Source organism: Anolis carolinensis, unplaced genomic scaffold (genome assembly GCF_035594765.1).
Source record: "Anolis carolinensis isolate JA03-04 unplaced genomic scaffold, rAnoCar3.1.pri scaffold_7, whole genome shotgun sequence".
Taxonomy (NCBI): domain Eukaryota; kingdom Metazoa; phylum Chordata; class Lepidosauria; order Squamata; family Dactyloidae; genus Anolis; species Anolis carolinensis.
In genome coordinates this window covers 30,301,187-30,309,738 of record NW_026943818.1, presented here as the reverse complement: position 1 = coordinate 30,309,738, position 8,552 = coordinate 30,301,187, and the positions used below count along the sequence as shown (strand labels likewise).

Below are 8,552 nucleotides of genomic sequence, written 5' to 3'. Positions count from 1 at the left end.
TATACTCGTGGTGTATTATAGACATTGTGGTATATGATTAATATAGTACAATCTAAGAAATAATAATTGGTTTCCCAGAAGCATTCTCTCCTGACGTTTCGCCCACATCTCTTATGCAACTTTTGATTTAGCACTAAAATGTGACATAATACTAATGATATAACATACTAGGGGTGTATTATAGACATTGTGGTATATGATTAATATAGTACAATCTAAGAAATAATAATTGGTTTCCCAGAAGCATTCTCTCCTGACGTTTCGCCCACATCTCTTATGCAACTCATGATTTAGCACTAAAATGTGACATAATACTAATAATATAACATACTAGGGGTGTATTATAGACATTGTGGTATATGATTAATATAGTACAATCTAAGAAATAATAATTGGTTTCCCAGAAGCATTCTCTCCTGACGTTTCGCCCACATCTCTTATGCAACTTATGATTTAGCACTAATATGTGACATAATACTAATAATATAACATACTAGGGGTGTATTATAGACATTGTGGTATATGATTAATATAGTACAATCTAAGAAATAATAATTGGTTTCCCAGAAGCATTCTCTCCTGACATTTCGCCCACATCTCTTATGCAACTTATGATTTAGCACTAATATGTGACATAATACTAATAATATAACATACTAGGGGTGTATTATAGACATTGTGGTATATGATTAATATAGTACAATGTAAGAAATAATAATTGGTTTCCCAGAAGCATTCTCTCCTGACGTTTCGCCCACATCTCTTATGCAACTTATGATTTAGCACTAAAATGTGACATAATACTAATAATATAACATACTAGGGGTGTATTATAGACATTGTGGTATATGATTAATATAGTACAATGTAAGAAATAATAATTGGTTTCCCAGAAGCATTCTCTCCTGACGTTTCGCCCACATCTCTTATGCAACTTATGATTTAGCACTAAAATGTGACATAATACTAATAATATAATATACTCGTGGTGTATTATAGACATTGTGGTATATGATTAATATAGTACAATCTAAGAAAAAATAATTGGTTTCCCAGAAGCATTCTCTCCTTACGTTTCGCCCACATCTCTTATGCAACTTTTGATTTAGCACTAAAATGTGACATAATACTAATAATATAATATACTCGTGGTGTATTATAGACATTGTGGTATATGATTAATATAGTACAATCTAAGAAAAAATAATTGGTTTCCCAGAAGCATTCTCTCCTGACGTTTCGCCCACATCTCTTATGCAACTTATGATTTAGCACTGGTATGTGACATAATACTAATAATATAACATACTAGTGCTGTATTATACATATTGTGGTATATTATTAATATAGTACAATCTAAGAAATCATAATTGGTTTCCCAGAAGCATTCTCTCCTGACGTTTCGCCCACATCTCTTATGCAACTTATGATTTAGCACTAAAATGTGACATAATACTAATAATATAACATACTCGTGGTGTATTATAGACATTGTGGTATATGATTAATATAGTACAATCTAAGAAAAAATAATTGGTTTCCAGAAGCATTCTCTCCTGACGTTTCACCCACAATGTAATTTTATTGGTATCTATTTTTATTTCTGAAATTTCCCACCCTCGGCTTATACTGGAGTCAATGATTTCCCAGGGTTTTTTTTGTGGTAAAATTAGATGCCTCGGTTTATATTCGGGTCGGCTTATATCCGGGTATATAGGGTATTTGAAGAATATTCCATGGAGAGGCCTTCGTCCTCATCCTCCTCCTCCTCATCCTCCTCCTCCGTCTCCATTGACGGCAATGCGGGGAATTTTCCAGTCCGCCTGCAATGCGCGCCTTTCACCACTGGATGGAGACAAACACACACAGCGGCTTCTTCCCATTCATTTTCTCTCCGCCCGCAATGCGCGCCTTTCACCACTGGATGGAGACAAACACACACAGCGGCTTATTCCCTATTCACTTTCTCTCCGCCTGCAATGCGCGCCTTTCACCACTGGATGGAGACAAACACACACAGCGGATTCCTGGCCATTGAATAGCCTTGCAGCATCAAAGCCTGGCTGCTTCATACCTAGGGGACTCCATTGTTGGCCAACTTGAATCCCATTGAATAGCCTTGCAGCATCGAAGCCTGGCTGCTTCATACCTAGGGGACTCCATTGTTGGCCAACTTGAATCCCATTGAATAGCCTTGCAGCATCAAAGCCTGGCTGCTTCATACCTAGGGGACTCCATTGTCGGCCAACTTGAATCCCATTGAATAGCCTTGCAGCATCAAAGCCTGGCTGCTTCATACCTAGGGGACTCCATTGTCGGCCAACTTGAATCCCATTGAATAGCCTTGCAGCATCAAAGCCTGGCTGCTTCATACCTAGGGGACTCCATTGTCGGCCAACTTGAATCCCATTGAATAGCCTTGAAGCATCAAAGCCTGGCTGCTTCATACCTAGGGGACTCCATTGTCGGCCAACTTGAATAGCCTTGCAGCATCAAAGCCTGGCTGCTTCATACCTAGGGGACTCCATTGTCGGCCAACTTGAATCCCATTGAATAGCCTTGCAGCATCAAAGCCTGGCTGCTTCATACCTAGGGGACTCCATTGTCGGCCAACTTGAATAGCCTTGCAGCATCAAAGCCTGGCTGCTTCATACCTAGGGGACTCCATTGTCGGCCAACTTGAATCCCATTGAATAGCCTTGCAGCATCAAAGCCTGGCTGCTTCATACCTAGGGGACTCCATTGTCGGCCAACTTGAATCCCATTGAATAGCCTTGCAGCATCAAAGCCTGGCTGCTTCATACCTAGGGGACTCCATTGTCGGCCAACTTGAATCCCATTGAATAGCCTTGAAGCATCAAAGCCTGGCTGCTTCATACCTAGGGGACTCCATTGTCGGCCAACTTGAATCCCATTGAATAGCCTTGCAGCATCAAAGCCTGGCTGCTTCATACCTAGGGGACTCCATTGTCGGCCAACTTGAATCCCATTGAATAGCCTTGCAGCATCGAAGCCTGGCTGCTTCATACCTAGGGGACTCCATTGTCGGCCAAGTTGAATCCCATTGAATAGCCTTGCAGCATCGAAGCCTGGCTGCTTCATACCTAGGGGACTCCATTGTCGGCCAACTTGAATCCCATTGAATAGCCTTGCAGCATCAAAGCCTGGCTGCTTCATACCTAGGGGACTCCATTGTCGGCCAACTTGAATAGCCTTGCAGCATCAAAGCCTGGCTGCTTCATACCTAGGGGACTCCATTGTCGGCCAACTTGAATCCCATTGAATAGCCTTGCAGCATCAAAGCCTGGCTGCTTCATACCTAGGGGACTCCATTGTTGGCCAACTTGAATACCCTTGCAGCATCAAAGCCTGGCTGCTTCCTACCTACGGGGAATCCTCTTTATGCCACGAAGAAAACCCCACTAAGGACTACGCCACAGCAACGCGTGGCCGGGTACAGCGAGTTATATTATACGACTATATTGCAATATTATTAGTAATATTTCATATAATAAAAATATACAATTATAGTGAATTATATGTACATCCTCTGGAGGAGAGAGGGCGGTCTAGAAATAAAGTTTTGTTGTTATTATGTTATTCTTATTGGAAAACTAAGCAAGGGGGGGTTATATCTCCTAGGCTCCAATGGCATTGAGCTGTTGTAGAGTTTGTCTAGGATGGTGGGAGTTGTAGTTTGACAAGGCACCGGCACTCCTGGGCAGAAGACGGGAAAGACCTTGCAAAACCCTAACTCCCAGGATGTTATTATTAGTAGTATTACTATTGTCATGTAATTATATTTCCCAAATGGCTCAATGATCTATCAATGGGATTCCTAATGTCTTTTCTCTTTGTCGCCCTCCTGTGGACAGAAGAATATTGCACTTGCCTTGGGATTCTGAGTCTTCGCTCTCTGCTGCCATCCAATGGTCAGAGGCGGAAGTGCAGCCTCGAGCGTTGAAGGCGCCTTTGTGCTGCACTTTTCTATCTGACCATTGGATGGCAGCAGAGAGCAAAGAATCAGAGTTTCAAGGCAAGTGCAATCTTCTTCTGTCCACAGGAGGGCGACAGACAGAAAAGCCATTAGGACTTAATGTAATATTAATTGATATTTCTTTGATCCAGTATTAATCTTAAATAATACTAATACTACTAATAATAATCTTGGGAGTGAGAGGTTTGCAAGGCCTTTCACCCCCTCCACCCAAGAGTGCTGGTGCCTTGCCAAACTGCAACTCCCACCATCCCATGCAACCTCTGCAACTTTGCAACCGCACAATACTATGGCCATGTTCCCGAAGCATTCTCTCCTGACATTTCGCCCACATTTATGGCAGGCATCCTCAGAGCTTGTGTGGTATTTTGGAAAACTAAGCAAGGGAGGTTTATCTATCTGTGGAATCACGTCCAGGGCGAGAGAAAGAACTCTTGTCTTGGAGGCAAGTGTGAATGTTGCCATTGGCCGCCTTGATTAGCATTGAATGGCCTTGCAGCCTCAAAGACTGGCTGCATTCCTGCCTGGGGGAATCCTTTGTTGTGAACGCGTTAGCTGGCCCTGATTGTTTCCTGTCTGGAATTCCTGTGGACTCGCAGGCCTGGGATAGTGAGCATTTATCGCACTTTAACTCTCCTTTTTATAAAGAAACAGCTCTCTCTTTTACACCAAGGTGGCCTTTGTGATCATTCGGAAGACCGTTTCCAGACTCAGGGCAAAATGCAACGGTTCTTCTCCCATCCTCTGTTCGTTCCCAGAGATTTTACTTAGTTTCAGGCGAATGGCGCAACAAGCAAAATGTCTGCATTTCCCTCCCCAATAAAAACACCCAAAACCTGGCCGTCGTGAAATAATAAACTTTATTGATTTCATGATGGGAGCCACCGTTTTGTATAGAAACAGAATCAAAACAAGCTCAGCGAGTTGTAACTCAGCCGTAAGGACAGAGAAGTGAGAATTCAGGCGGCTCCTACGTGTGTTTTCCCTTTCTGGGTTTAAGAAATGGTGCCTGGGAAGGAAGGAAGAGGTTTCTCAAGGAAATTGCATACATTTGCAACCAAAGTTGGTGTAAAGAAGTGTGTGTTTTTATTTTGATTTATGGATGACATGTTTATTTGATTTTGTTTAAACAGCCAGGTTTGGTTAAGTTTATTTTTTTATTTTATTTTTTGTATCATTTTTATTGAGAAGTTTCTTTTAAAACATCAAACATAAAACATAAGACGACATACGGCAGGGGAACAGGGAAGGGAGGGCAGGGGCAGGGCAAGTGTGTCTGGATTAGGGATTGTGAGAGGGGATAGACACTAGCAATGGGGGGGGGATTGACTTCCGATCTTTGTCACTAATCATTTATGTTCCAATTAGATAGTTCTTATCATCTTTTCTTAAGGTAATAATAATAATAATAATAATAATAATAATAATAATAATAATAATAATAATTTTAGTTTTATACCCCGCCCCATCTCCCCGAAGGGACTCAGGGCGGCTTACATGGGGCCAAGCCCAGATATCAGACAATATAAAAACATATCAATAAAACAAGTCAATCAACAATAAAACAAATCATAAAACAAATGAGGTCACATACAATAAATATACTGATAAAATCCCGGGTTGGCTCCAAAAAGTAATATCTCCTACCCAGAAAAGAAGAAACCAACAGAGAAGATGTGCTTGGGAGGGGGGGGGAAATTATACCATTGTATTACATTTTAAAAAGAACAAAAAATGTAATGCCTGCAAGACATTTGTGGAGGGGGAAAAATAACTAGACTTTCCTGCAATTTTTTTAATGAGGAAGAGCTTAAGGGTTAAACTATTACATATACCTCCCATTCTAAGATCCCCATGGATGCAAGTAAACCTTATATTTCGCTGATATTTGGGCCAGAAACATATCACAGAATTGCAGTGAAGAACATAGAGAGGCCTACAAACACTTTGGAGGGGAGAGTTTACTACAGTAAGTAAAACCATGCATATCAAATCTATAGATAAGGAGACTGTACTGCAATCAGTAAAATCTTCATTATGTTTACCTAAACTACAACTTCCCAGAAAATCTGAATACAACCTTGCTGGTTCCCTTCTCTGAAGTAACAAGGTAGTCTTCAAAGTTTGACCAGTCCGTGGCTCTTATAGCTCTTCCGTTGCTCTTTCTCATTCAGAAGGTAAGTTTGTCCATATCCTTTATTTCAGTCCATTTGGTCAGCCAGGCATCTTTCGATGGGGCTTTCTCACTTTTCCATTGTTTTGCGATTACCATCCTTGCTGCAGTAATAAAAAAATGTAAATAGTTTATCTGTATTTAAATCTACCTTATCTAATTCATCATATAACCCTAGCAGGAGGAGCTCAGGCGTCTTCGCAAAGTTTGTGTTTAGAATTTTATTACTTTCGTCTAACATCATCGTCCAAAATTTTGCCATCTTTCTGCAACTCCACCACATAGGGTGGTACGAGCCCACTTGAGATTTACATTTCCAGCATTTATTATTAGTATTTTTATACATAAATCCTATCTTTTGGGGGGTTAGGTACCATCTATGCATTACTTTCAGCCAGTTTTCTTTCATGTCCATGGAGTACGTGTATTTAATTATTTTCCTCCAAATCGATTCCCACTCATGTAGGTAAATCGGACATATGAAATAACAGAATAATATAATAACGATGTAATATAATAATAATATAATATAATATGAAATAAGAACAAAATAATATAATAGTGATGAAAAACAACAATAATAATATAAAATAATATAAGATCCAAATAATATAAGGATGCAAAATAATAGTAATATAATAATAATATAAAATAACAACATAATAATGCAAAATACTGTGTATTATAATAACACGAAATAACAGAATATAATAATGATGCAAAATAATAATTATAATACGCAATACGTAAGAACAAATATAAAAATGATGTAAAATAATAATGTAATAATATAAAACAACATAATAATGCAAAATCATGTGTATAAATAGTATGAAACAACAAAATGTACAATTATAAAAGTGTATTATTATTATTAAATTGTATTGCATCGGAATATTATTATCAATATTATATGTATATACATTATAATATTAGTACAGCACAATATAAGCATTATATATTATTATTTTGTACTATAGGACTATATTGCAATATTATTAGGAATATTACATGTAATATAAATATATAATTATAATACCGTATTATTATTATTATTATTCTATTGTATTACATCGGAATATTATCAATATTATATGTGTATATAGTATATGATGAGTATAGTATAATATGAGTATTCTCTATTATTCTATTGTGAAATTGATACAGGAGACATGATGGACAGGTGTCTTCCTGGTCCCGCCTTCTTCCTTCTGGTCTACTTTTTTACTTTCTCAAACCTATTAGTAGAAATAATTTCTAAGCCGAAGCGCCGGCGTTGTCCGTAGACACCTCCAGGGTCATGTGGCCACTGGCACGACGGCATGGAGCGCCGTTACCTTCCCGCTGGAGCGGTACCTATTGATCTACTCACACTCTGGAGGTTGGTGCTCACCTCCATTTATTTTTTTTTAATCATTTTTATTGAAAACTTTTTTTGATACATAATTTTTTTAAAAAAAGGTCAGGAAAAAAGAATTGGCCTGGGCGAACTTGGGACTCCAACTCCCACAATGCCTAGCAGCCAGCCTACGGGTTGGGAAGAGTCCCAAACTCCGGCAGGCAGGGAGGGCGCGCAGGCCAAGGGGGTTTTCCTGCCTGGGATTCCTTCCCCGCCTTGGCCTGCAAACGTCCGGGCAGGGAAGGGAGGCAGGCGCGGCCTCACGCCCAACCCCGGCTCGGTTTGGAAGGCCACGCTCCCGGCGCCCTTCCTCCTCCTCCCGGGCCTTGGCGACGAAGCCTCGACGGACCCGGGTCACCGTGGAAACGCCGCCCCGAACGCCTCTGACCGGGCCGGGCCGCCATCTTGCCGCCCTGTGACGGAGCTTCCGGTGACGCCGAGGAGGCCGCGCAGGCGCAGAAGGGAGGGAGAGGGATGCCTGTCGTGGGCGGGACCACGTTCACTCTCATAGGGAGCAGGCCGCGCAGGCGCATAAAGGGATGCCTGCAGTGGGCGGGGCCAAGTTCACTCTCATAGGGAGCAGGCCGCACAGGCGCATAAAGGGATGCCTGTAGTGGGCGGGGTCAAGTTCGCTCTCATAGGGAGCAGGCCGCGCAGGCGCATAAAGGGATGCCTGTAGTGGGCGGGGCCAAGTTCGCTCTCATAGGGAGCAGCCCGCGCAGGCGCATAAAGGGATGCCTGTAGTGGGCGGGGCCAAGTTCGCTCTCACAGGGAGCAGGCCGCGCAGGCGCAGGAGTGTCTGCGGTGCCTTTTCTGTTGCATGCTTGCTGCGGGGCAGAGTGCTGGGCTTGGTGGTCCCTGTGTAGACTTGCCCACGGCTGCATGGGACAGGAAAGGCCCTGCAGACTCATCCTGCCAGAGAAGTCAACCATGAACCAACCTGGACACAGAATATTTATTTATTTATTTATGACAGTATTTCT

At 41.5% G+C, this 8,552-nt stretch overlaps 1 long non-coding RNA gene across 1 annotated transcript; it reads right to left on the bottom strand.

Moving 5' to 3' along the window:
* Positions 1 to 4,838: 4,838 nt before the first annotated feature.
* Positions 4,839 to 8,084, bottom strand: LOC134293193 (uncharacterized). The gene is made up of 2 exons (XR_010000203.1): positions 7,919 to 8,084; positions 4,839 to 6,274 (listed from the first exon to the last, which is right to left on the bottom strand). It is a non-coding gene; the product is annotated as an uncharacterized LOC134293193 (long non-coding RNA).
* Positions 8,085 to 8,552: the final 468 nt, after the last annotated feature.